Raw genomic sequence first — 26,074 nt, 5'->3', positions numbered from 1 at the left:
CACCATTCTACATCCTTGCACACTTGTATTCCTGCAGTGTATAGAAAACCTTGTATGGATGGTTGCAGAAGTTACAGTCAAAAGGTACAGCTACAAAAGCAACATCTTGCTGGCAACCATTATCAGCCAATAATAATTTACCGTATATATTTGTATAGTGCCAACTAATTCCGCAGCACTTTACATGGTTTGTCAATTCTGACCCTTATCCCCTTTAGGGCTCACAATCTAAATTCGCTATCTGTCCACTCATACTGGATAAGACTAGAAGATAAACTGTAAAAGTTTTATATACCTATTAATTGAAGGTAGCACTATGCTGCCAAGCACATCTTACACAGTACCATCCTTTTCCAGTGGATGCAGTTAAATTCCACAAGCAGCAACCTGCATTCAATTAGGTTCAGTTTAGCTGAATGCATGTCAGTAGAGCTCAGCTGAGATAGACAATGGAGGTGCCAATACTGGATAGGGGTAGAATCCCCCCGAAGAAGCAAATGCAAAACTCACATTCAGGGACCTGTAGTTTTTTGTTTTTTTTTTACATTGATGACTTAATGGTTGTTTTGTAAATATTTATTGAGACAGAAAATGGCTATTTTATATACGCAAATCTGCAATGATGGATATAGTTATGTAGTTAGATACTCTTTTTTTTATTTAGACTCTGGTTTATCAGGTTGTTTATGAATTATATTGTACTTGTTTTGTACTTATTTATATTCATATACACCCTCTTCTGTAGTGACAACTGGGTGTGTGATCATGTTTTGTACATTTACCGTTGTGAAAGTCTATGCTTCTTTCTCAAGAAAAAGTTGACAGAAGGTAGTCAACTGGTATAAACCAGAATAGAGACAATGGAGAGAAAGGAGGGGTTTCCATGTTACCATATTAGCTTAACATTGCTTAATGGGGTTATCCAGTGCTACAAAAACATGACCACTTTCTTCCAGAGACAGCCCCACTCTTGTCTCCAGCTTGGGCAGGGTTTTGCTGCTCAGTTCCATTGAAGTGATTACAAACCCCACCTGTAATAGCAAAACCCACCTGAACTGGAGACAAGAGTCGTGTTGTCTCTGAAAGAAAGTGACCATGTTTTTGTAGCACTGGACAACCCCTTTAACTTTCCCATTTGCGAATAGTTGCCATTAGAAAACTACTCTTTGAAAATGTCTATATACTTTAATGTACTTCCTGTCTTACACAAGCACCAAGCCTCTTATCTGACTTCCTCTACTGCATGCAGTATAACCGATAATTTGAAGCTGCCTTATACTAGAGATGGCCACAGGCTGTCTCAAAATTCAACATTGTATTCTAGAGTACAAAGGGGTACTCCAGCGGAATTTTTTTTTTGTATTTAAATTAACTGGTGTCAGAAAGTTATACATATTTGTAAGTTACTTCTATTAAAACATTTAAAGTCTTCCAGTCCTCATTAGCTGTTGTATGCCATGCAGGAAGTGATGTATTCTTTCCAGTCTAACACATTGCTCACTGCTGCCATCTCTTTCTGTGACAGGAACTGTCCAAAGCAGTAGCAAATAAATCCCTATATTAAAAAGAAAAAAAAAAAAAAAAAAAAAAAACATCTCCTGCTCTGGACAGTTTGTGTCATGGACAGGAGGTGGCAGCACAGAGCACCGTGTCAGACTGGAAAGAATCACTGCCTGCAGGACATACAGCAGCTGATAAGTACTGGAAGACTTGAGATTTTTTAATAGAAGCAAATTACAAATTTGTATATATTTCTGGCACCCCGTACTCTCCTGAGTACCCGTACTTGGAGCTAACCACCAAATGTTGGGAACATCCCACAAGACCTGCCATTTTGGAGATGCGGTGACCCAGTTGTCTAACAGTTTGTGTCCAACCAAAATCACTTTGATCCTTACACTTGCCATCTTTCTACTTTCAACACATCAACTTCAAAAACAATATCGCACCTCTGGATATTGTCAGAAGACCCTTCAATGTTATTGACTTCACCTATAGAATAGAGCAGAGTATCTGGAATACCCCAGCCTTAGCCCTAGCCTTTCATATAAGCCTGAACAGCAGCAGAGTGGAATCTCGTAGCATAAAACCATACTCATGTGACCCATCCCTGCTGTCAACCCCCCCCCCCCCATCATGCCATGCTGGGATTAATAATTCAGAGTGTTTTGTGCTGTCTCATTTCTACATCTCCGAAACATGTGTCAGATTAAAAATTTTGGTTTACAATGTGTATTTATTGAGTTTTAACACTAAGTAAAAGAACAGCAGCAGCTAAGCAGAGGATCCTGTTAAAGAGAAGATGTCAACATACAGAATCCAGTCTGGGTGATCAGGTTCTCATGGGGGTCTATAGAACTTTGATTAAGAAAAAGGACAAGGTTTTTCATGAATGCATGAATGAAAAAAAAAATGGATATAGAGAAAGAGGCGGGAAAAAAATGGGGAAAGCAAATAAGAAAAAAAAAAAAGGAAAAAAAAAAGAATCTGAGCAGAAAAGACGATACAAAGAAGATTATAAATAAAAACTTAAAGGGGTATTCCAGCAAATAAATGTTATTCTTCTTACATTTATTTCAGTCAGGAGAAGAGATGGGTAAACTTAAGGGTACTATTACACCAAGCAATTTTCCGACGACTAACGATTAACGATAAACGATCTTAAACGACCGCTAAGGCAAATGACCCGAAATCGTTCGCCCAAGTACAAGAAACGATGATCGTTATTTATGATCGTTCTTGCGGTCGTTTAGTCTTCGTTATTGCGTACGTTTCAGCTGTGAATTCTTATTCCACCGAACGATGTGCGAACAATGAGCGAACGATCAAACGATAAAAATAGGTCCGGATCCTATTAAACGATCAATGATTTCTCGTTGGTCGTTTAATCGTTGCCTGCTATTACACGAAATGATTATCGTTCAAATCCGAATGATTTAACAATTTTTCGAACGATAATCGTTCCGTGTAATACCACCCTTACAGTAAGTTTGAGTTTGTGTGAACCCGATCGCTCGGCATTTGAATCCTGTAGCTTGGAGAAGATGGGTACGGCTGCATCTATCTTCTTCAGGCTGTGGGATTCAAATGACAATTGATCTGGTTCGCACAAACCCAGACTTGGGCTAGGTTCACACTATGTAACTGTGCGGCTGTATTTTTTATGCGGCTGTAAATGTGCGGATGAAACTACGGCCGTGGGAAAAAATAAACATGCGGCTCAAAACATACGGTCATTTACTTGGAAATCTGGTTCAACTAAAAATAACAAATAAAATCTTAAGAAAGTGATGCAAACACCTCTGGATGCATCTGGGAAAGCAGGGAAACAGTTTACATGAATTGCTATTACCGGGGTTTGCGATCCTCTGCAGTATGCCGATGCCGATGTCTCTCATGGTTAATCTATTAAAATAATAAAACACATTTTCGTTGTAATAAAATCCCTTTCGTTGTTCAATAATTAAATTTAAACTAATCCATCATTTTGCAATTAAATATACTGTTAAAATAAATATATATATATATAAATAAATGTATATTTATATATATAATTATTTTTTGACAGTATATTTAATTGCACAATGATGGATTCGTTAGAATTAAATTATTGAATAACGAAACTGAATTTATTTCAACGAAAATGTGTTTTATTAATTAAATATTAATTAGTACAGGAAGCTCCATAAGCCGTTAATTCATATTGCCGGCAATAGAGCATTCTGTACTAATCATCACTTTACTTTAATGAAAACATCAAATGTTTCTTCTAATTATGTTATCACAATAGCATTATTAGAAGAAACATTTAGAATTATATGTGCGCTCAGCTGATTGGCTGATCGGCTGAGCGCACATATAAATTAGCGGGTCCGCAGCACAGTGACTTCATTGTGCTGCGGACCAGCGAAGAGGACACATCGGGGTGAGTATAGAGCTCTCCCCACCCCCTCCCCAGCACTGCACCCCTCCCAGCAAGGAAGGGGGTCACTTAACCCCTTCCTTGCTGGGATGGGTGCAGTCTGACATCAGTCTGGCCCCCAAGGGGTTAAGGGGGATGCAATACATCCTCCCTTAACCCCTTGGGGGCCAGACTGTAAGCAGCGATCTGTAAAGATGCTGCATACTGTAAGGTGCACAACACCGCTCACAATGATGGGTGTTGTGCTCCTGTTTGTGTGTTTTTTGTGTGTTTCTCCCTTTTTGTTTTTCAGATAACGGTATCCTGGGGATTACGTCGGATTCCGTGGACTACGTCGATGACCAGCGGTTTTTTGTTGTTTTTTTTAATAAAATGGTCAATGAGGGGTGTGGGGGTGTTTTTATTTGAATAAATTTTTTTTTTAACTTGTGTCTTCTCTTTATTTCTTTACTTTATAGACTTCGTAGTGGAAGCCGTCTAATAGACGGAATCCATTACTAAGTTGGGGCCTAGTGTTAGCCGGTATAAAATGGCTAACACTAACCCCCTATTATTACCCCAGTACCCAATGCCACCAGGGGTACTGGGAAGAGCCGGGTGCCAGTGGTCCCGGAGCATCAAAATTGGCGCTCCTGGACCGGGCGGCAGCAGGCTGGTAAGATTTAGGCTGGGGAGGGCCTAAACCAATGGCTCTTCCCACCCTGGTGTTACCAGGCTGCTGTCGTTTGGTTTTTAACCCGGCTGGTTATAAAAATAGGGGGGACCCTATGCGTTTTTTTTTTAATTATTTATTTATTAAAAAAAAAAACACGCATAGGGTCCCCCCTATTTTTATAACCAGCCGGGTTAAAAACCAAACGACAGCCTGGTAACACCAGGGTGGGAAGAGCCTTTGTTTTAGGCCCTCCCCAGCCTAAATCTTACCAGCCTGCTGCCGCCCGGTCCAGGAGCGCCAATTTTGACGCTCCGGGACCACTGGCACCCGGCTCTTCCCAGTACCCCTGGTGGCATTGGGTACTGGGGTAATAATGGGGGGTTAGTGTTAGCCATTTTATAACGGCTAACACTAGGCCCCAACTTAGTAATGGATTCCGTCTATTAGACGGCTTCCACTACTAAGTCTATAAAGTTAAGAAATAAAGACGAGACACAAGTTAAAAAAAAATTTTATTCAAATAAAAACACCCCCACACCCCTCATTGACCATTTTATAAAAAAAAAAACAAAAAAAAAAACCGCTGGTCATCGGCGTAGTCCACGGAATCCGACGTAATCCCCAGGATACCGATATCTGAAAAACAAAAAGGGAGAAACACACAAAAAACACACAAACAGGAGCACAACACCCATCATTGTGAGCAGTGTTGTGCTCCTTACAGTATGCAGCATCTTTACAGATCGCTGCTTACAGTCTGGCCCCCAAGGGGTTAAGGGAGGATGTATTGCATCCCCCTTAACCCCTTGGGGGCCAGACTGATGTCAGACTGCACCCATCCTAGCAAGGAAGGGGTTAAGTGACCCCCCTTCCTTGTTGGGAGGGGTGCAGTGCTGGGGAGGGGGTGGGGAGAGCTGTATACTCACCCCGATGTGTCCTCTTCGCTGGTCCGCAGCACAATGAAGTCACTGTGCTGCGGACCCGCTAATTATATGTGCGCTCAGCCGATCAGCCAATCAGCTGAGCGCACATATAATTCTAAATGTTTCTTCTAATAATGCTATTGTGATAACATAATTAGAAGAAACATTTGATGTTTTAATTAAAGTAAAGTGTTGATTAGTACAGAATGCTCTATTGCCGGCAATATGAATTAACGGCTTACTGGAGCTTCCTGTACTAATTAATATTTAATTAATAAAACACATTTTCGTTGAAATAAATTTAGTTTCGTTATTCAATAATTTAATTCTAACGAATCCATCATTGTGCAATTAAATATACTGTCAAAAAACAAATATATATATAAATATACATTTATTTATATATATATTTATTTTAACAGTATATTTAATTGCAAAATGATGGATTTGGTAGAATTAAATTATTGAACAATGAAAGGGACTTTATTACAAAGAAAATGTGTTTTATTAATTTAATATATTAACTATTAGAGGCATCGGCATTCGGCATCATTGCCGGCTATTTTTGAAGTACTCCGTACGGACCGCCTGTCAATCCACGGCCGCATGTCCAGCCGCAAACAATGGTCTTGTTCATTTTTTACGGGTCCGTTTACGATAGGGCCTTAGATTCATACATAGTGTGCACTGTGCAGCCGTATATCGTATACTTTCCAGCGTACGCATGAACCACCAAAAATACCGCTGCACAATTACAGCCGCAAATACAGCCGCACACTTACATAGTCTGAACCTGGCCTTAGGGTGCGTTCACACCTACAGGATCCGCAGCAGATCTGCAGCAGACCCGCAGCAGATTTGATGGTGCAGATTTGATGCTGTGTTCAGTTATTTAAATGAAATCTGCTGCGGATCTTGTAGGTGTGAACGCACCCTTAATGTACGTTTGCTTATCTCTAGTCAGGAGTCTCTACCAGGAAGCAGTGTGTACCAGCCTCATCTTGTCATAGATCAATCAACCATGATATCACACAGAAAGAATTACTGACAAGAAGAGGCACGTAGAGCCTACAGACGTCAGATAGGTTCTTCCAATAGGGAGACAGTGAAAACTTAACTCGGGAAACTTTTGCAATCCAACAACTGTTCTGTTTTGTCTCACTATAAAGGTGGGTTCACACTGAGGAATCTGCGCAGGGAAGATTCTGCGGATTCTGTTGCTGGCCCCCACGCCCATTTCCACCCATCTTTTCTCTGGTCGGGCGAATTCCACCATCCGCAAAAGAATTGACATGTCAATTCTTTTAGCGGACGGCAGAATCCGCCTGTAAATAGAGTCTATAGCACAGACAGAAATGCGAGCGATCATGAGCAGGGAAGAGCGACGGAATCCGCGGAAACTTCTCTTCCCGGATTCCTCAGTGTGAACCCACCCTAAAGGGAACCAATCACTACAAAACTGCCCCCCAGCTATAATTGTGATTATATGGCCCGAGCACTGTTTCCACCCATATATGTAACCACTATACATAGGTAAGACTTACAAGGTACATTTTTGAGCCAATAAGTAATGCAATTATGGCTGGAAACAGTGCTTAGGGCCAAATAATCAAGTATTTTGTACTGACTGGTTCTTTTAAGATCTTACACAATATCTGTTTTAACAGATATCTTAATCAATGGGAATGACTATTAAAAGGGCCATAAATATACAGGATGTAGTTGCTCTTAGGCCATAGCAGCCATTTTGTCCCATATGAAATCATCAGGGCAATAATATTAGCCGGCCATACACACCTGATTAATGTTAGTTAAAACAGACTTTTTATGGTCAATGATGTTGGACAAATGATCGTCTACTGTGGAACGTTCATTTTGGGAATGACTGTGTAATGGCTGACGGTGCTATATGCCGCCAATACTGGCCACTCTTAGACAAAAATGTTAAAACACAGTGGAGTTCTTCCCATACAATTCCTGCTAAGACTATCCAGTCTTTAGTTTTACCCAACAAATCTTAATTTTATATATCTATATATATATATATATATATATATATATATATATATATATACAGCCCTTCACAGAATATAGGATGACAAGCCAATCAGTGGGGGTCAGTGGACGGAGAGGCCACAAGCAAGCTCAACTACCATGCCATTTACTCTGTATGGGATATCCGAAAATAGCGGAATACAGCACCTGGCAAAGGTAGGACGTCCCATAGAGATTGAATGAAGTGAAGACAGAGCATTTCACTTGGGGGACAAGGGGGCTCAATGATGCCCACCAGTTAGTTATCCCCTATTCTATGCATAGGGAATAACTTCAAATCTGGGGATAACTCCCTTTAAGAAATATTATGGCACTGTACATCAACCATACAATACAACAGCATTATAAAGCAAACTCTGCACCTGTCGTATTGAAGCTTCACCACAGATTCGACCCTGTACAATAAATGGGTAAAATCTGTAGCTTTTGTACAACATAAATTGGCACCATATTTTTTTTTCGCTAGATGTGTAAATCATCATCCTCATGCATTGTACTGTGAACTGCTGCAGATCTGCAGGACAGAATCGCCCCCACAAATCCACAGGAACGAATCCAGCCTCAGGGTAACAATGCAAAACTGCAGTTTAAGAATTCTCACACATTTGCCTCCTAACAATTGTACAGAATCTGCATTAGTTCATTCCATGAAAAATAATAGGAATACGCTCCATTTTAGGAGGCAAATCCACACCCGCCCCACCAGCTATTCTTAACCCACGTTTGTGCAGGCATTCCAGTAATGCTCCCCTGTCCGCAGCCCCAAATGATTTCTGGGTCAGGGTGGTTGTCCTTTCAGTGACATTTAGTGACTCTCACACGTCCACCAGAAATAACCTGAACCCTGTACCACCAACAGCTGCCCTATTTTTGGGTGCTTGCTCTTTAGGCTAGATATCTGCCATGCTCTTTATAATACCCATATACTTTGTATTGCAGCTGATCATTCTGTACATTGTGTGCGATTGTATAAGAGGGAACAAGCCTATTAGACAAAGCGTTTTTTAGTTTTTTTCAGAATAACAATCGAAAGTGAACGCTTTTGCGAACGACCTGAAATCATTCACCACAATACAGGGAACAATAGTCGTTACGAATTGTAATTACAGTCGTTCATATACTCTAGTATACAATCGGTCGTAATTATGAACAAATGATGTGTACATATCATATACCGAAAGATTTGCAAACTATTAGTGAAGGATTAACATTGATTTTATGGTCAGCTCAAAAAATGCGATCAACGACATATGAACAAATTTTCGTTAGGCGTTTGAATATTGCCTGCATACACAAGTTAAGATTATCACTCAAATTTGAACGATATAACAATTTTTTGCACTATAATCTTTCTGTGTAATAGTGTCCTTAATGGTGCGTTCACACCTACAGGATCTGCAGCTGATTTTCTGCAGCAGATTTCATTTAAATAACTGAACACAGCATCAAATCTGCTGCAGATCTGCTGCAGATCCTGTAGGTGTGAACGCACCCTAAAGGAGAAAAAAAAAACGGGGAGGTAGGCGCATGTTCAATCATCTCTCCTCGACTCTTTTCTTCACCTTTAAGGACCCTACTACACAGAAAGATTCTAGTGCAAAAAATTGTTATACCATTCAAATTTAAGCGCTGGGAACCACTTTCCTCCACTCCAGTTCCCGGTTCTGCTTCCGGTCTGAGTGGGGACCTGGGTCATGACATGTCAGGCTCATTCAGCTGGTCAGTGGCCAAGGTGGGATCCAGCTACAGCCACTGACTGGCTAAGGATGCCTGACGACCAACGTCCCCGCTCAGACAAGGTAGCGGCCGGGGTATCGGTGCGGAGGACAGTGGATCCCAGCATTGGAGCCGGGGAGGTAGGTACAGTAGATTCAGCCACAGGGCCGGCGTCAGTACAGGGATTACCTGGGAAAGTGCCGGGGCCCACAGTGCCCCTAGGGGCTGGGAAAGGGAGAGGGTCCCGGTGTTCTAATGTCCAGCCCCCTCACCGTAGTGCAAGGCCAGTGGCCTGAACATCAGAAGACACAGGAGACGGAGCAGACACAGAGCAGACGGAGCACATGACCTGAAGGTCCTCAACCTAAGGGCCCTATTCCACCGGACGATTATCGTTCGCATAATCGTTAACGATAATCGATCCAAACGACTGCTATTACGAAAGACCTGAAATTGTGTGCCCATTTACATGGAAAGATAATCGGTACTTATGATCGTTCTTGCGGTCATCTTGTCGTCGCTATTGCGTTCGTCACTACTGCGAATGACTTCTTATACAATGCGAAAGATTTGCGAACGAGCAATGATAAAAATAGGTCCAGGTCTTATTCAACGATCAACAATTTCTCGTTCGGTCGTTAGTCGTTAACTGCTATTCAAACGAACGATTATCATTTAGATAATGGAGAGCAGCCCGACAGAGAGGAACAGGGAGAAAACTGAGCTGTTAGTGTTGTGTCTGAGTGTGTAAGTCAGTCAGTGTCAGTCAGTGTGTGTCTTGATCATGTGTGTTTGTGTGTGCTAGTGGTGTCTCAAGTGATTGTGCATAGTGTGTGGATGATGGGTACATAGTGGATGGATGAGGGGCCCGCTGAGGCTCTGTCGCCCAAGGGCCCACAAAAACCTGGAACCGGCCCTGTTCAGCCACCTCCTTCCCAACTTTTTAACGATTTTTTTTTCATAGCGATCAGCGTTTAGACGGTACAATATATCGTTATCGTATAGATTCGTTTTGTGATCGCTTAAGCCTATCTCACACATTGGTTAAATCGGCGAACGACTGTTCACACGGAACGATCTGCCATTTTTTTGCGTCCAATCAACGACAATTTGAGAACATGTTCAAAGATCAAAATGAACAATTTCTCGCTTGTCGTTTGATCGTTCGCTGCGTTTACACGTACGATTATCGTTTGAATTCGATCGTTATCGTGCAAATTTGCACAATAATAGTTGCATGTAAATGCAACATCACTCGCCTCCATCAAACATTTATGGAATATCCTAATGTTGCGTTTACACGAAGCGATAATTCGCCCAATCAATCGTTTAACGATTTTGAAGCAACGATTTGGTTTTTATAATGATCAGCGTTTAGATGAATAAATCGTTAATGCAAATTGTAAGAAAATTCGTAAGAAAAATCGTTAATGCAATCGTTTTTAAGATCGCTTAAGCCCATCTTTTACATAGGGTGAATTTTTGAAAGACTGTTTACACGAAACTATCTGCGAATTTTTAGCGAACGATGAACGACGATTTAAGAACATGTTGAAAGATCAAAATGAACGATTTCTCGCTCGTCGTTTCATCGTTCGCTGTGTTTACATGGTACGATTATCGCTTAAATGCGATTGTTTATACAAAAATTCGAATGATAATCGTTCCGTGTAAACGCAGCAAAAGCATATTCAATGAATGTCTCAGATGGGAACACTCCTTTAGATAAGCTGACACCCAGTCCTTTCAGAATGAATGAGCGATATAGCCATCATATAGCTGGATAACTAGGCAGAAATCCTGGAGAGCTGGGTGACCAGGAAAACCATACAGACAGCTGTGGAGAGTGTACCACAATATGTAGTGATATAGATAGGATTGATCACTGCTTAATAAATAGGCCACTCAGGTCTGTAGGAAAGCGATGGATGATAGAGAGATAGATCATACATCTATACTCCGACACAAGGCCATGACAGGCTTCCATTTAAGTCTCTATTTAATCGTTTTAAAACCCTTAAAGTAACCCGAGTATTAATCCTCCATACAGCAGTCGCCACTCCTAGCGCGATAGGAGATGAAGGATGAGGAAGAGAACGGTGCAGGACAACAGATGTCATGGCAGCTGCTAATAAGTTTTATGCAAATAGCCCGAGCTAATGCAGGTCTGTCTAAGTGAACAAAGGCCACCTGTTTAGTTGGGGGGAGGTGCAATGACCAGGAGACTGCGACGGACAAATGGATCTGCGCTTTTCTTTCGCACCGTTTTTGTATGTTGAATTCAAAAAGGTACAAAAAAAGGTGGTCAGCCACACAAAAAAAAGTATTAAAATGTTTTTCTCTTTATAATGTAGAGCCACATCCGTTTTAATAATCCATTTGTTTACCTGCAAAACCTATCCTCCCCCCCCCAAAGATGTCTCCTCTTTTCTAATCCACTCCTGGTTTAGGGCCCTTAGACTGTCCCTGGGCACATGTGTAAGTTCAGTTAGAGACACAGTGATGCCAAGCTGATTCAGCTCTGCAGCACTACGTCCCGACCTCGCCAAACCAGGAAAAGAGCAGTGCAGCGCTGAATTCGTGTGAACGCACCCTTAAAGGGAATGTGTCATCAGAAAATGACTGACTGCTAAATTATGTTTTATGTCAAACATATTGAAGATTTTTTTTTGTAATGTTTTTCTAATTTTCCATTTTCTATCTATATTATGAAATAATCCTAAAATCTTGCATTTTTCATTCTCACCACTGTGGCTAAAACTAAGCTGAGACTTCCTGTTGTGTCTGTGGTGATAAGAGGAAGCTGCTATAAAGTGATCTGTTTAACATTACAGCGTCAGGTGACACCAGTAGCTAGATAGCATCAATACAAAACAACGGCATCTCCCTGTGGAATGACCTCTTCAAAGATAACAGAGTACACTCAGTAATGTTTCACATTCATCTCAAGGGGACAGACTATTGTAGCCTATGTCCATGAGCCAGGCTGTAAAGCATGTCACTAAATGCTGTTATAAACAGCTATGGTAAGATGGCAGTCCTCATAACAAGGTACAAAAAGTGAAATAAAGAAATGAAAGAAAATAGAAACAGATTAGATTAAAAGAACAAGTTTAAGTATTTGGCTCTAATTCGTAAAAGAAAATCTAGGTGACACATTCCCTTTAAAGCGACTCTGTACCCACAATCTGCCCACCCCAAACCACTTGTACCTTCAGATAGCTGCTTTTAAGATCTGCCGTGGGGTCCGTTCGGCAGGTGATGCAGTTATTGTCCTAAAACACAACTTTTAAACTTGCAGCCCTGCGTCCCTCCTCCCCACCCTCTTCATCATTAGGAATGCCACTAAAACATTTTCTCCTGTCTGAACATTGCACAGTTGCCTTAACGATCCAGCCCATGTGCCGTGCTGACACAGCTGATGAATAGAAGAAAATCTGCCTGAAGCATTCCTAATGATGAAGAGGGCGGGGAGGAGGGACAGAGAGGGTGTACCAGCCTAATGCATACACAATCTAGACCACGGCCGTTGGGCGCACAGGGCTGCCAGTTTAAAAGTTATTTTTTAGGACAATAATTGCATCACCTGCCGAACGGACCCCAGGAAAGATCTTGGATTAAAAGCTGCTATCTTAAGGTACAAGCGGTTTTGGGGGGGTCAGATTGTGGGTACAGAGTCGCTTCAACCATCTCTCTGTCTGCAATAAAATTTTAATTTAGTTTTTTTTCCACTGAAACTAAATTCCTAATAATAACACCTAGATTTAGGAGTCTGTTCACATTCTGGTTCTGTAACACAGTTTTTAAGTCAAAGCCAGGTGTGGATCATAATTAGGGACTATAAAGAACAGATGCTTTGGGGTTTTTTTTTGTTGTTTTTAATTATTCCACACCAGTATTCAGGAATAAAAGGGAGTGGGAAACATCTGTTCTTTATATTCTCTAATTCACTACACTTTGTCCAAGTACATCACAAAGCCTGAACACGTACGAGAACCCTCAGTCCTTGTGTTATACGCGTCCTCCATACACAATGTATTCCTGGCTTTGTATCCAATAACTGCAATTAAAACCTGGATGTGTGAACACTCCCTTAGGCCGTGTTTTGACATATACATTTGGAAGGTGATTTGAACATGGTGGAAACCATGGGGGAGATTTATCAAACTAATGTAAAGTAGGACTGGCTCAGTTGCCCCTAGCAACCAATCAGATTCCACCTTTCATTTTCTAAAGAATCTGTAGGGGAAAGAAAAGTGGAATCTGATTGGTTGCTAGGGGCAACTGAGCCAGTCGTACTTTATACCAGTTTGATAAATCTCCCCCATGCCTCCATTTCTTCTTCAATAGTGACGCAATGTCGGCTATTGGGGGAGAAAGGGGGGCGTGGTTTTACATTGGGTTTAAAGCGCATTCTGAACATAGATGTGGAAACACAGGGGGAGATTTATCAAACATGGTGAGTAGTAAAACTGGCTCAGTTGCCCCTTGCTAGGGGCAACTGAGCTAGTTTCACTTTACACCGCATTTGATAAATCTCCCCCACAGACTTAGGCCGCACTTACACAGTGCAGTAATGCATCAAAATGCATGCAGATTTTATTACACAGTACAGCTGGATACCTATATGAATGGGTATGATATTTCATAGTTTACTACTGACTCCTATCTATTATCTGCTCGTAAAGTTTTAGGCCCCCAAAAAGCCATTTCATTGACACTATCATGCTGCCATTGGTCAACATGTGGGCTGGGGGTCATTGTCATGCAGCAGCTACAGTCTGAGAACCCGTATTAAAGGCTAACAAGAATATGGGCACTTTCTTCCTGAAACAGCACCACTCATCTCCTCAGGTTGGGTGTGGTTTTGCAATTCAGAGGCATTCAAGTGAATGGAGCTAAAGTGTTATACCACACACAACCTGAGGACAGGTGTGGCGCTGTTTTTTTTTTTGTTTTTTTTTTTAAGTAGCTGTGCTTTCTCCAGTTCTGGATAACCCCTTTAAGGGTCCATTCACATGTAAAGGATCTGTAGCAGATTTGAAGCTGCAGATATCATTATAAAATGATGGAACACAGCATAAAGTCTGCAGCATTGAATCTCCTGCAGGTCCTATACATGTGAATGGACCCTAAAGGTGCTCATACACTTTCTAAAAGCAGCAGAGTTCAGCTGACAGTATAAGGTGTATGGGGGCCTCCTGACTCTCAACTGACAGACCATCTCAGTGGAGAGAAGGGGTGGGGGTGATAGCTTTTTACCACACAAGCCTCTTGCTCTTGGAGGGATATGCCAGCACCAGAGCTGTGTGCGGCTACTGTATGTTACCTCTATACATTGAGAACACATGGAGGAGTGGTGCTCCGTTTAGCACTATGGCGTTACCACGTACAGAAGTGCGCAGATCGCAAAGATCCAGGGCACAGGTGCAAACTGGCAAGTGGGCACGCACGCTCTTTGCCGGCTACTGCGAATGCATGCCCGAAGCAGGAGCCCAGGCTACAATCAATATGCACGCCAAACGGAGGAGGCAGTAGTCGTGAGGCATGCCGAAGTGTGGCAAACGCCTCACTGCTACTCCTCTTTGACACTTGCTACCACTTGGACAAACTACAGCACAGATGGTAAAAAGAAAGGTAGGACACACATCTGCACTATACTGTCAGCACCTGGGGACCGGCCCAGGTGCTGACAGATTCCCTTTAATGTAATACCACACACAACCTGAAGACAGGTGTGGTGCTGTTTTTGCAAGAAAGTAGCTGTGCTATTAAGAGTACAGTCTCACATATTAGAAACTCCAACCATTCTGTTCAGTCCAACCCTGGTATTAGCTGTCAAAGGCTGCAAGAGCTGTCAACCTGCAGAATCTTGTGGTCACAGAGGCTATTCCTGAGCTGTGGCCCCCAGGGATCTGTGATCAGCAGATCGGCTGCAGCTGGGCCAGGATTCGTGGCCATCCATCCCGAGTGACAGCTGCCATCCACACCAGCACTCACCCCCCGGGGATTACACCAGGCTGTGGCTGCCTGGGTGCCAGCTCTGTGCATGGTGAGCTATGCCTGGCACACTATATATATATATATATATATATATATATATATATATATATATATATATATATATATATCTCTGAGCTGCTAGTCCATTACATATAATAATATAACATCGCACATAGAAAACTAATACAAAGTAGCATAAAAATATAAGAAATAAGAAAGTAGCGTATACTAGTTACAGGATCCCAATCTATATCCAACCAGCATCTAATATACAGTCCGCTATAGAGGACAGCAGCAGCGACACGTATATCGCACTCATCTCCATAGACGTAAGGTGGAGCCCCCCCGCCCATCCCTCCCGCACACAGGGGCTCCGCTGCACCCCTCAGCCCCCGCTGCTCCCCTCTCCCCGGGCACCTGTAGCCGGTGCAGCCGCTCCGCTCTCTTCCCTCTCCCGGACTCCGCCGCCTCTCGGAGCTTTAACTCCGCACGTCCTCCCGTGACGTCACCGCCTGTCACCTACACCCAGGCTGAAGGTCAGAGTGATCGGAGCATCCTCCGCCCGGTGGGCTCCACAGCATCCCCGGGGTGGGGGAGGGAGAGGAGGAGGAGGAGGAGGAGGATGGAGCAGGCACTGTGCACATATACCATATACATATATGCAGCATACAGCAGATACATTACTACAGTTATTACCATTTATGTTATGGAGCCTTTTCCTGCAGAAAATACATCTAGATTCCTTCTCTAAGTCTATTTGCTTCTGAACAGGCTGGTAGGAGCTGTGCGAGCAGCCATGATGGCTCCCACTCATAGAGAAGCCTGTCAGCTCCTCTCCCTTCTCACTATCTCTGCTTGCTGTCAGTGTCCTGTGCACATTTCCTTTCTGTACTATGGATACTTATTCACCGCCTATACCTTTACATGGTTTTATTTACATTCCCATTTATTATATGCTCATATGCTGCCTGGCATTCTTACTGCCCCTTTAAGCATCTGTGCTCGCTGCCTTCCTTCCCGCTGTCACTGCTCCTATATTGCGATCAGCAGCATGCCCCAGCACAGTTATACAAATACAAAATTTATATATACATATATATTTATTTATTTTTTAATTATTATTGTTTTGAAATTAAGTCTTATGTGGTAAATTAAGTCTTACAGCTATTAAAGTGTACCATCAGTCCTGGGCTGAAGCACTGGAGGCGGGCCAACCCACCCCCAATGGGAGGACAGGGGTCCATCTATAACGCGGTTCCATTAGAATCAATGGAGCCGTATCATAGAGGAGCCGTATCATAGAGGGGCAGGGGTTTCCTCCCACTGGAGGTGGGTCGGCCCGCCTCAAATGCTTCAGCCCGGGACTGATGGTACACTCACTTTAGGGGTGCCTTCACACACACTACATTTGCAGCGCATTTCATGTTGCGAATTCGCAGCGAAATCCACTGTGGATCCAGTGCCCGTTCATCCCAATGAGAGTACATACTTGCAGCGGGATTGACATTCCGCTGCATGTATGTAAGTGAACCCCCCGCCGGCCGGAGCATACATCAACTCCGCGATCCGGCTTGCTTCGGGGGTTCTCGGCTGGATGTCCCGCTCAGCCAATCAGATGCTGGAACCCCCGAAACAAGCAGGAGCTTAGAGCAGGTAATGTATGCTCCGGCCGGCGGGGGGTTAACTTACATACACGCAGCGAATTCACAGCGTGTAATCTGCTGTGGATCTGGTGTGTGCAAAGGCACCTTGAAGGGTAACTATCAGCAGGTTAGACGACTCTATCCTGCTGATAGCCCCCTATTGTGCAGGAGCACTGCCCTGCCCCCATAGCACTGATCCACCCCCGGATGGCCCTTTCTAATGATAATGAATGGAGCTGGCTGTCCAAGGGCGAGCCAGATCGTCGATATTGAGGCAGGGCAGTGCACCCAACGGTGCCCCTGTGCTCCTGACGGTCATACCGGGCCGTGAAGCAAACAACTAACTTTATCAGAACGGTGCTGAGAATGAAGGTAAGAGACTTACCTTCATCCTCGGCATCTCCTACACAATAGGGGGCTATGAGATTTCTCTAACCTTCTGATAGTTACCCTTTAAGCTTTATTTTTTTGTTCTGGGGTGCGTAGTTTTTTTGCTTTGGTTGTTTTTCTACCATTTTGAGATAAATAATGGTGTAATTTAGTAGTTTGGACATTAAAGCACATGGTGATAGCAGTGAGGTCTATCTTTTACGTCTGTTAGGATTTCAAAAACTTTTAAAATTACTGTGGCAGACTTAAAGGGGTAGTGCAGTGTTATGTTATGCTCAGCCAATCGCAGATGAGTAGCTGATGACACACTGGAGGGGGACTGGCATGAGGGAGGGCTGGAGTGGTCCGGCCTCCTGAAGATGACGTGATCGCCCCAAGATGGTGGCTGGGGTCGACATCGAATACGTAAGTATAATGCACCACACTGGAGGGTCTAGCGTGGGTGGGGGGAAACATGGGCAAGGGGGGCATTCACTGAAGTAACACACATTACAATGTTGTATAACTTTGTAATGTGTGTTATTTAGTGAATAAATGCTTAACACCGCACTACCCCTTTAAAGGGGTTGGCCACTTTATAGTAAAATTGCTCACTGTACAGTATTAGTAAATGTACTCACTGCACTTACTGATAGCAGCTCCTATGTACCTCATAGAGCCATGATAGGGAACTTATGACACGCGTGTCAGCACGGACATGCATAGCCATGTTCGCTGACATGCGATCGCATACAGAGAAGTATAGGTATGCTGGTGTGTATGTGGAGGTGTATGCTGGTGAAGGGATGAGGGACCGGTCAGAACTGGAGGTGTTTGCTGGTGAAGGGATGAGAGGCCAGGGTGGACTGGGGGTGTATGCTGGTGAAGGGATGAAGGACCAGTTGGGACCAGAGGTGTATGCTGGTGAAGGGATGAAGGACCAGTTGGGACCGGAGGTGTATGCTGGTAAAGGGATAAGGGGGCAGGGGGGACTGGAGGTGTGTAATGGTGAAGGGATGAGGGGCAGGGGCACTGGGGGTGTATGCTGGTTAAGAGATGGGGACTGGGGGTGTTATTTTTGTTACTTAAACTATAAATATCTCAAAATTATATTGTTTTTTTGTTGTGGTGACACACCACCCGAGTTATTTTTTTGCCGAATTTTGACATACCAAGCTGAAAAAGTTACCCATCACTGTGAAAGAGCTAAAATCAGACTCCGCTCCTCCAGGCTTAGCTCCTGAACCCATTCAATACTTCCTTCACAACATTATGACATACATGTACATCAAATGTTAGGATACTATAACACCAGACGATTATTAGCTGTACTTTTCAGATTACCGGCCATTCTGGCCGGTAATTGTTTGGTGTAATAGTTCATGTTTAAAAGCAACGATCAGACGACATGCTCAATGTCAGCTAATCTTTGTTTTAAACATGAACAAAGTGATAACGATAGCAGTGGTCTGCTTGCCATTGCCTAGTGTAATAGGAGCGGCGGCAGAAGACCACTGCTACCTTCTATGGACCACCCAGACAATCAAAAAATTGTCCCCTGCTTGATGTCTGTGCGATCGGCCCAGCCGCACATCACCTGGGGACGGTCGGAGGCTGGAGAAGAAGAGAGGATCGGTGGGGGAGCGGGTTGTTAGGTGAGTTTTTTTATTTTTTTTATCTGCTTTGCACGGGGGCCATCTATAAGGGAGGGGGGAGAGAGAGGGGCCATCTTTAAGGGGGGGAGAAGAGAGAGGGGGCCATCTATAAGGGAGGGGGGAGAAGAGAGAGGGGGCCATCTATAAGGGAGCGGGAGAAGAGAGAGGGGACCATCTATAAGGGAGGGGGGAGAAGAGAGAGGGGGCCATCTATAAGGGAGGGGAGAGAAGAGAGAGGGGGCCATCTGTAAGGGAGGGGGGAGAAGAGAGAGGGGGCCATCTATAAGGGAGGGGGGAGAGGAGAGAGGGGGCCATCTATAAGGGAGGTGGGAGAAGAGAGAGGGGGCCATCTATAAGGGGGAGAGAAGAGAGAGGGGACCATCTATAAGGGAGGGGGAGAGAGAGGGGGCCATCTATAAGGGAGGGGGGGAGGGGGCCATCTATAAGGGAGGGGGGGAGGGGACCATCTATAAGGGAGGGGGGAGGGGGCTATCTATAAGGGAGGGGGGAGAGAGAGGGGGCCATCTATAAGGGGGGAGAGAGAGGAGGCCATCTATAAGGGAGGGGGGAGAGAGAGTGGGACATGTATAACGGGGGGAGAGAGAGGGGGACATCTATAAGGGAGGGTGGGAGAGAGAGAGAGGGGGACATCTATAAGGGAGGGGGGAGAGAGAGGGGGACATCTATAAGGGGGGGAGAATGGGCCATCTATAAGGGAGGGGGGAGAGAAGCGGCCACCTATAAGGGAGGGGGGAGAAGGGGTCATCTATAAGTGGGGGGGACAACATAGGGGGATAGGGGGCCATCTATAAGGGGGGGACAACATGGGGGAGAGGGGGCCCATCTATAAGTGGGCTACATTGAGGGATGCATATACTATAAGGGGGTCATATAGAGTCAGCCTACCTAATAAAGGGGTATAAAGGGACCAATACAGATGTGCAGTTAGTATAGAGATGAGGATGGTGCCAGAGTGAGGAGCCTTATATGTTTCTCTGGCAGATTCTGTGGATTTGTGGCTTGGGGAAGTTCTAATGGCCCAGGGCAGATGAAGAAGAAGATGAAAAGGGAAGAACTCTGATCAGAGAAGAGCCACCTGTGAGTCACCTGATGTAACTGCAGTGTAATGTATATGGTGTACAGAACCTGTGTGGAGCTGCATCCACCTCTATGTGACTGTATGAGGTGATAGTAATCTTTGTACAGTGGATATTATTTAGTAGCAGCGGTGGTATTAGTCATTATGTGGTGATATTAGTCAGTATACTGACTAATGTCACCACATACTGACTAATACCACCACATACTGATTAGTCAGTATGTGGTGGTATTAGTCAGTATGCGGTGGTATTAGTCAGTACGTGGTGGTATTAGTCAGTATGTCGTGACATTAGTCAGTATGTGGTGGTATTAGTCAGTATGCGGTGGTATTAGTCAGTATGCGATGGTATTAGTATGCGGTGGTATTAGTCAGTATACGGTTGCATTAGTCAGTATGCAGTGGTATTAGTCAGTATGTGGTGGTATTAGTCAGTATGTGGTGGTTGTGTTAAACTCAGCACGGTGACTGGGCCGGAAGCAGTCTGTCTCTGTACAATGTACAGTGATGACGATCTGTAACTGCAGCTCAGCTACACAGTACAGAGACAGAATTTACTGTGTTATTATCTGTAATTCCAGTCATGGCCGTGATGATACAACATGTAGCCATGCTGCACTCACAACATCGTCTCATAACTTATTACTGCACTGCGAGTTGGCATGTGTGCTCTGAAATACCAGGGCTGATTTTCAGTCCCAGTTTGTGGGTGCTGTGGCTTTGGCAAAGAGCTTATCTGTGGGGCTCCAGGTATTGGCACCCGGTCCATCTGATACAGATTATCTATCCGGATGGTAGGTCATTAATAAAATCTAAATGGGAAATGCTGCTTTGTAATATATTGACAGATTTTTTGTTGCTTTTTAGATCCATACAGTTTCTCAGACTGGCACTAGCATGACATTGAGTCTTGCATTTTCCTACTATTAGTAGCTGCAGGTGCTGCAGTGTTGTAAACAATAGAGAGGCTGCAGCCTTTTCAATAACCTGATCAATAGGAGTGTTGTGACCCCTGCCTATCTAATTCAAGCTGGACATTCTCAGGCATGTCAAAAGTTATTGATTGCAGGAGGTCTGCTGAGACCCACTGTGATCGAGAGATGTAGCCAGGGAGAGAGTGCAGCAGTTGAAAGGCAAATTCCAGCAATTAAAGGGGTTGTCCAGTGCTACAAAAACATGGCCACTTTCTTCTAGAGACAGACTCACTCTTGTCTCCAGCTTGGGCGGGGTTTTGCTGCTCAGTTCCATTGAAGTGAATGGAGCTTAAAGGGGTTATCCAGCGCTACAAAAACATGGCCACTTTCCCCCTACTGTTGTCTTCAGTTTGGGTGGGGTTTTTAAACTCAGTTCCATTGAAGTAAATGGAGCTTAATTGCAAACTGCACCTGAACTGGAGACAGCAGTAGGGGGAAAAGTGGCCATGTTTTTGTAGTGCTGGATAACCCCTTTAATTGCAAACCGCACCTGAACTGAAGACAAGAGCCATGTTGTCTCTGAAAGAAAGTGGCCATGTTTTTGTAGCGCTGTATAACCCCTTTAAGTCTATAAGGCTGCCGTGTTCTCTTCGCTGTTATATCTCCTGTTATTTTTAACAGCCACTGTGACAATGGGGGGGATTTCTCAAGCACTCTTACAGTAGGAATATACTTTGTTGCCTATAGCAACCTATCACAGTTCATCTTTCATTTTACCAGGCCTCATGAATATATGAAACTTGAGTGCTGATTGGTTGCTATGGGCAACAAAGATTGCTTGGTAAATCTCCCCATGTGCTTTGGATGTATTTAGCTCCCAGAGTATTGCATTAACACAATATAATTGTATTGAAACACCTCAGCGTCTGGATTTTAACAAAAATGTCCCCCAATCACTGTTATTCAGTGACAGCAGGGGTTAGAGGACCTTGTGGAGCCATAATTGTGCTTCTCTTATCCACTCCCATAGACAGAGTGTAATAGGAGATTTGCAAAATGATAATATACTGCAATACTGACCATATTCAACATTCCTAGGGGGACTAAAATGTATCATGTAATTGTAGTAAAAAAAAATCTTAAAATCCCCCATGTTAAAGTTCCCCTCCCTTTTCCGCATTGTTTTAAAATAAATATACTAAGAAATTACATACTTGGTATTGTTATGCCTTGAAATGTCTAAACGGTTAGATAATGGTATGTATTCAGCACAATGACCATGTAAATTGAAAGAATAGCCATTGCCAACATTGCTGTAATTTTGTCACCTTGCCTTCCAAAAAACATGAATTTAAATGCAATTCCATAATGTGCCCCAGTACCAATAAACAACTAAATGAATGTGCAAAAAACGTAACATTCACACAGCTCTATTAATGGAAAAACAAAATAATAGGAGTCAGAATACTGTGATTCAAAAGCAATTTAGAACTAAAAAGAGCAAAAAAAAAAAAAAAGTTTTTATTTTTACTAGTAAAACATATCAAGAACCATATACATTTGGTATTGTGTTTTCTCTGTCGAATAAATTAAAGGGGTACCCCCAAGCAAACTTAAAAAACAGGGAGGGCAGTGGGAGCATAACAATCAATGTCCCAGTGCCCCCGCAGTCATCCACTGGTCCTCTGTATCTCCTGGTTCCTGTGTTGTTAAGACCCCACAGCAACTGCCCGCTTAGCCAATCAGTGACTACAGAAGTGTCCTGCCTCAGTCACTGATTGGCTAAGCAGGCATTCCTTAGGGGGAATTTACACGTTCGCAAATTTGCGGATGTTACGGACAGGGCAGGAGTATCATGGATTCGTTCCCCGCCTGGCATAATGTGTCAGTATCATTCTGGCAGCAGGAAAACTGTTTGAATCCCCGCGGCTCTGTAGTGACAGAGCTGCAGCGATTCGGAGAGATTTCCCGCTGCCGGCATGATACTGACACATCATGCCGGGCGAGGAACGAATTTATGACATTCCTTCTCTGTCCGTAATGTTAGCAAATTTGCGGATGTGTGAATGCCCCCTTAGTGGGGCTGTGGCATCACAGGATCGGGGTATCCAGGAAATCAGTGGGTGCAGCGGCTGTGGGGACATTGGGACAGTTAAGTATTACTTGGATCCCTAGGACTGCCTGGAAAATATGGCTACAACCTATGGCTCTTAGAAGACAAGGAGAAAAGCAAAGAAATAAAATATGGAAAATCATATACTGTAGATATATTTGTGACACATCACCCTCTGATCACGGCATACATGATTGCACTTTGTTTCTCTTGTGTAGTCATTTTTCCAATTGAAAGTAATTCAGTGGATGACAACAAAGACCCTGACAGTCACATCTTTGCATTTCCCAACTTAGAACACTCTCATTCAGTTGTTGGAAGTAAGAATTGTAGAGATAGTAATTACTGATTGTAAGTGATTTGGCATGGTGTCAGACAAAACAGCACAGCGCAGGAGGCTACAGCTGCTGCCTGGCTCATGGATTAAGGGAAACCTTCTTGTTAGTGTAGAAATGGCTTCGCACAATATAGTCATCAGAGTGTTCTGTATTGCATGGGCAGACTAAGATCCCCAGTTGATTTTTGCTATAGCCCCTGAATACTACCTCCACTTTACATTGACTTTTCAGGATAAGCTGAAGAGTACCACTATTTATGGCCATTTTATAACTTGTATGTGGTATCTTTTCACCAGTATATCCCTCTTTAGGCTCTATTTCCAATTTTCAGTTGCCATTGAGCAGGTACATGGTAACTAGCGGCTATGACGCCTCCTATACACTGTACTTAGAATAAGGGATCCAGATCTTCTGTATAGCACACCTACAGCAGCAGCATGGAGGACACTACAGGCAGGGCCTTATTTGCCATGCAGCAAGATAAGTATCTCAACACAGGCAGCAGATTGCTGAGTCCCTGAGGGACCGTACCAGAGCTAGTAATGAAAAAAATTAAGCAGCTCCTTTTTTCTCTACACCCTCCTCCGCAGCCTTCCTGTCCTCGGCCAGTGGTCTCAGCCTTCATGGCCCAAACCCTTTATCCTTTTCTTCAGCTTCCGTGGCCTTCTCACTAATCCTCAGCCTCCATACTTTCCTCCCTCATCCTAGCCTTTAGCCTCCATGTCCTCTTCCCTTCGTACACCTAATAGGGCAAGCTACCTACCTACTGGGGACATCTATCTACCTACCAACCAGGGGGACTTCTCTACTTACTAGACTTACCTACTTAGTGGGGACAGCTACCTTCCTACTGGGAGAGCCACTTATTTGGGAAATATTCCAACCTAGTTAGAGAGAATAGCTACTGGGGGAATCTCTCTACCTAATAGATGGACCAGTCTACCTACTAGGGTAAACTACCAATTGAGGGACCTGTATACTACTGAGGGGCCTACTTACCAAGGGAGGCATTATTACTGTTTGGGGCACTGAATATAGGAAAAGCAACCCAGACCCCCCCCCCCCCCCATCCATGATGATGGAGGAGTAGGAGGATGATGGGGTAGCAGTATAATGATATAGAAGCAGCAGCATGAGGATGAAGGAGGTAGTATGATGGTGGAGGTGCAGGGGGATGAGGGGGTAGTAGTATTATGGAGGAGCAGGAGGATGAAGGGGTAGTAGTGTAATGATGTAGGGGCAGGAGGATGATGAAGGGGGTAGTAGTATGATGATGAAGGGGTAGTAGTATGATGGTGAAGGTACGGGAGGATGAAGGGGTAGTAGTAGGATGATGAAGAATCAGGAGGATGAAGTGGTAGTAGTAAGATGATGGAGGAGCAGGAGGATGATGGTGTAGTAGTATGATGATATAGGAGCAGCAGCATGAGGATGAAGCAGGTAGTATAATGGTGGAGGTGCAGGGGGATGAAGGGGGTTGTAGTATGATGATAGAGGAGCAAGAGGATTAAGGTGGTAGTAGTATGATGAAGGAGGGGCAGAAGGATGACGGGGGAAGTAGCATGATGATGTAGGGGCAGGAGGATGATTAAGGGGGTAGTAGTATGATGATGGAGGGGCAGGAGGATGAAGGGGGTAGTATGATGATGATGGAGGGCAGGAGGATGAAGAGGGTAGTAGTGTGATGTTGGAGGGGCAGGAGGATGAAGGGAGTAGTAGTATGATGATATGGGGTGCAGCTGCATCATATGTGCACAAACTACCAGTATATATAGTCAGTCAGTAGTCTGTCAGAGTGCTAGCTCTGGCCACAGCCTGTATACTGCTCTGAGTAGGGTGTGATATATATAGGACCTGACACCGGAGTGTGTAATATACTGGGGAAATGACATTGGGATGTGTAATATACAGGGGACCTGATACTGGAGTGTGTAACGCTCCTTTTATGTTGTTCTGACTGTAAAATTCTAACTATAAAATTTTGAAAAAAAAAACTAAAACACTGGTGACAAGCCACACCCCCGCAAACCACACCCACGATAGGCCACACTCACCAAGACCACACCCACAAAAAGCCACACCCCTAGTTGTCAATGCTGAAGTGTCCCTGCACTGTTTATGAAAGAACAGTACAGATACCTTTCTAATGATCTTTTTACACCTAGGCCTGTAACCATAACAAGGGGATATCCTCTATATCTAGAGGAAAGAAGGTTTCACCACCAGCACAGATGGGGATTGAAAAATATAATATTACAAGTTATGTGCAGTTATTCTGATTTTGCAGTCGGGAAGGAATTTTTCACCCTGTGATGGGGCGATTGCCATCTGCCTCATAAGGGTTTTTGCCTTCCTCTGGATCAACACAGTAGGGTTTCTGTAGGTTAAACTTGATGGACTCTTGTCTTTTTTCAACCTTATTCACTATGGTACTATGGTCAGCCGAGTAATAAATGATAACCTGGCCCACCAATGACATAAGTGCTCTAAGATAAACCTGGGTCATGTCTTTCAGAGGACACGTAATCCACATCGCTGATGAGGTTGGGGAGAATGCCAGGAACGAGATTGGATGAAAGCCCTCAGTGGCTTTTTCGCATCTTGTGTGTGGGGGCTGTGTCTGCTGGAGAGGATGATGGCAGGGGGATGCTCAGTGTCCTTCCAGTGCC

General features: G+C 43.8%; 1 protein-coding gene across 2 annotated transcripts in view; it reads right to left on the bottom strand.

The window, feature by feature from the left end:
- The window catches only part of SLC16A3 (solute carrier family 16 member 3), an 83,338-nt gene that overhangs the window by 6,652 nt on the left and 50,612 nt on the right, over positions 1-26,074 (bottom strand). The window contains exon 1 of one of the 2 annotated variants that reach the window (XM_069953974.1): positions 15,692-15,759. The exons of the other annotated variant lie outside the window; for it this stretch is intronic. The gene's annotated coding sequence lies outside the window, so the exon portion shown is untranslated. Of the gene's footprint in view, positions 1-15,691; positions 15,760-26,074 lie in introns of those variants that run through there. 2 annotated transcript variants of the gene reach the window in all.

The sequence above is a fragment of the Dendropsophus ebraccatus genome, chromosome 14 (genome assembly GCF_027789765.1).
Source record: "Dendropsophus ebraccatus isolate aDenEbr1 chromosome 14, aDenEbr1.pat, whole genome shotgun sequence".
Lineage (NCBI taxonomy): Eukaryota > Metazoa > Chordata > Amphibia > Anura > Hylidae > Dendropsophus > Dendropsophus ebraccatus.
This window is presented reverse-complemented; position numbering and strand designations above follow the sequence as displayed.